The following is a 3,063-nucleotide window of genomic DNA, read 5'->3' as shown; positions in this document are numbered from 1 at the left end:
TTGCAGAGCATCAGCACCTAATTCTTTCAATAACTGTGTTTTGGCATTTCCTACACAACCTTTGTCTTCTTCCTCTTTAAATTTTCATTTATTTAATTAAAAGTGATGGCGATGATGATGATTTTAAAGGCCAAAAGAGAAGAATGACTATTTTGCTTGTAATAAATACAGGCTATAGAGCGTTGATCAAAGAAATGTACACAATGATAGAAATGTGTGTATGATAGTACAAAGCCTGGGGCTAACACCTATAGGAACACTGCTTCTGTGGATCTTGTATATAAATCATAATCCCAATGGAAGAGCTTGACGTCATTATTATATCTGTAAATCTGACAAGTATCAGTCAAATAATCCTCTAGACAGATGCAGATATCTCTGTGAGTATTCTGTGGGTAACAATGAAAAGACTGAACAAATAAAAAGACTGAAATTCAATGCAAGACCACAGATAATATTCATAATACTGATATTTAATGAAATGATGAAAAACAGTTTCAAAGAGCTAAACTAAGACAGTGTGGGTGAAAAGTTGTTTAATCCTGGTGGTTCAAAACAGAAGCAACGTTGAAATACTAAGTTGCTGTTTGTTAAACACAAAGACAAAACTGAGCAGGAATAATGTTTCAGTAGGAATGAGGTAGAGAAAGCTCTAATTAGAACATTTTCTTGTTTACTTGGGCTATTGGGAAGACATCATGATATAGAGACCCCAGAACACAGTGGCTCGATGTATATGATCAATATAGCAAACCTGAGAGATGCTGTTGACTCCCTCAGGAGCCCAGATCCTCCTGTGTTTTTGTTCTGCTACTTCCCAAGGTTGTCTTCAATGTCCAGGTAAACACTGGCTCACTGCCATGTGCACTTTCTAAACTGAATTATGAAAAATTTGAAAGTAAATAGTTTTTATTCTTTTTTTTGAAGGGAGTCATTTCCCTCTTTAAATTAAGCCTCACTTGATAACTAGAAGAAGCAACTGTGCCTTAAGGCTTACAAGCCACAGACCCACTCAAGACAACTTCTTGCAGAGATCACAGTGTGACCCTTCCTCATGGCTCTGACCCTAGATATGCCTGGCTTCTTGCTGGTGAGGCCCAATAGCATCATCCTGGGCTGTCCCACGTTCACCTGGTAGCTGGGAAGGAGGATGGGGGACACAAAGGTTGCGCGTCACAGAGAGGTTTCCATCAGCTTCACAGGACCACCGTTGTACCTCTTGAAGATGTCAGCTTCAATCAGCTTCTGCAGCTCTCTGGTCTTCTCCAGCGCAGCAGTTCCAGCTTGGGCTCCAGAGCTGCCTACTCATGAAGCGCCTCCTGCTGCATCTCCAGCATCAGTTCCTTCTTCAAAGCCAACAGCTGTGACTGCTTCAACTTCTGTTGGAGGAACTCTGTCACTCAGTTCACATATCTTGGAGAGGTCAGAATCATAAACAGGAGCTGCATTCGAAGACTGGTGAGCTGGCCGATCAGTTGCTGCAGTGTGGACACCAGGCTGAGCATCTTCTCTTTGGTCTGGCCCTGAAAGATGGCAGGAGTCAGCTGGAACTGGCTCACCGACAGGCTGTCGGCCTCCTTGCTCATCTCTACTGCTCGCTGAGACAAGAAGATCTCAAGCTCAATGAGCTCATCGATGAACTGATTCCGAGTCTCAGGGTATTCGAGAAGAGTCAGGGCGTCTGAGTCCAAGCAACACCCTCTGGAGCTTCGCCTCCTGTCTTCAGCATGGTGATCTCCGAAGCAGCTGCATCATCGCCCCAGTCTGTCCTGTCAGACCCAGCATCCTTGAACTCAGACTCCAGGGAGATACCCCAGTCTATTCCAGTGCTCTTAGCAGAGATGCCAGAGTCGGATACAGCCTCCACCCCAAAGATGCTTCAGTTGATCTCATCCTCTTGCACCAGCTCAGGAGGTTCCACCAGTTGTGGCCGCTCCACCAGAGAGGGTTCTGTCCCAGTCCTCCATTCATACAGCAGAGTTTCCCTTCTTTCCTTGGCAGCACCCATTCTGTGGGCTGTCACACAAACTCCACACAAGCCTGGTACAGGTCAATGACTTCCCCCAGGGACTGAGCTCCTGCCCCTATCTCAGCCAGCCAACTTAGCAGGTCCTTCACCAGGGCCAGAGCTCTCTTTGGACTTTGTCTCCCATGATGCCATACTGTTTGCAGGAGTGGTAGAACTGCTCCCACATCTCTGCGGCCCGGGCCTGGCCCTACTCCTTGCAGCTGTAATCTTGCTGTGGTTGCCAGCACTTGGGAATCTGCTTCTTTAGCGGGGGATCTCATGGTTGACATTCCGAAATAGGCTAGAGAGGTCCACTAAATACGTGTTGTCCTTCTTGTACAGGCGTATGATCTCCTGCGAATCCTTCATCTGCTGTGAAAAGTACCGGCCAAAAATATTTTTGGTGGAAGCCTTGGTTCCTTTAAGGAGGTCCACTATTCTCAGGCAGTGGAAGTAATGAATGTAGGATTCAGAGAACAGCTGGGCAATCTCCTGACTTTGGCATGTCCTGGATGGCGGTGTTGATCTTTTCCCGGATGGTCAGCACCAGGCTTTGCCATTTTAGGTTACAGTGTCTTCTGTCCACCAGCCAATCGAGCAGCTTGCTGGTTTGGATGTCGAGGGGCACATGCTGATGGTCCCACATCCTTTCTCTACTTCCACTTCCAGCCTGCATTTTATTCTTTTGAAAAGAGAAGACCAAAGTTGCATGTATTATAGTTTCTCAAACACCACAGCTCCTCACAATGATAAAAACTATAGTTAGGTTGAACTATAGGTTAGGATGGACATGAATACTAAAAAAAGAAATCAACAGGTAGAGGAGATGGAAAAACAGTCAAAAGTGCTTGCTCTTCATCCAGAGGACCTGAATTGTGTTTCCAGCACACATACCAGGCAGCTTACCACCATCTATTATTCTAGCTCCAGGGGATTTGATAGCTTTAGTCTCTACAGACACATGCATGCATGAACACATATACCCACCTGCACAAAACTTAAAGAGTAATAAAAATAATTCATTAGAAAAGAATAGATGGAGAGATGAATATAGG

The 3,063-nt window shown here is 45.2% G+C and overlaps 1 pseudogene; it reads right to left on the bottom strand.

The window, feature by feature from the left end:
* Window positions 1-1,173: 1,173 nt before the first annotated feature.
* Window positions 1,174-2,654, bottom strand: LOC110304007 (CDK5 regulatory subunit-associated protein 3 pseudogene; annotated as a pseudogene).
* Window positions 2,655-3,063: the final 409 nt, after the last annotated feature.

Source organism: Mus caroli, unplaced genomic scaffold, assembly GCF_978045245.1.
Source record: "Mus caroli unplaced genomic scaffold, Mus_caroli_1 scaffold_9, whole genome shotgun sequence".
NCBI classification, from domain to species: domain Eukaryota; kingdom Metazoa; phylum Chordata; class Mammalia; order Rodentia; family Muridae; genus Mus; species Mus caroli.
This window is presented reverse-complemented; position numbering and strand designations above follow the sequence as displayed.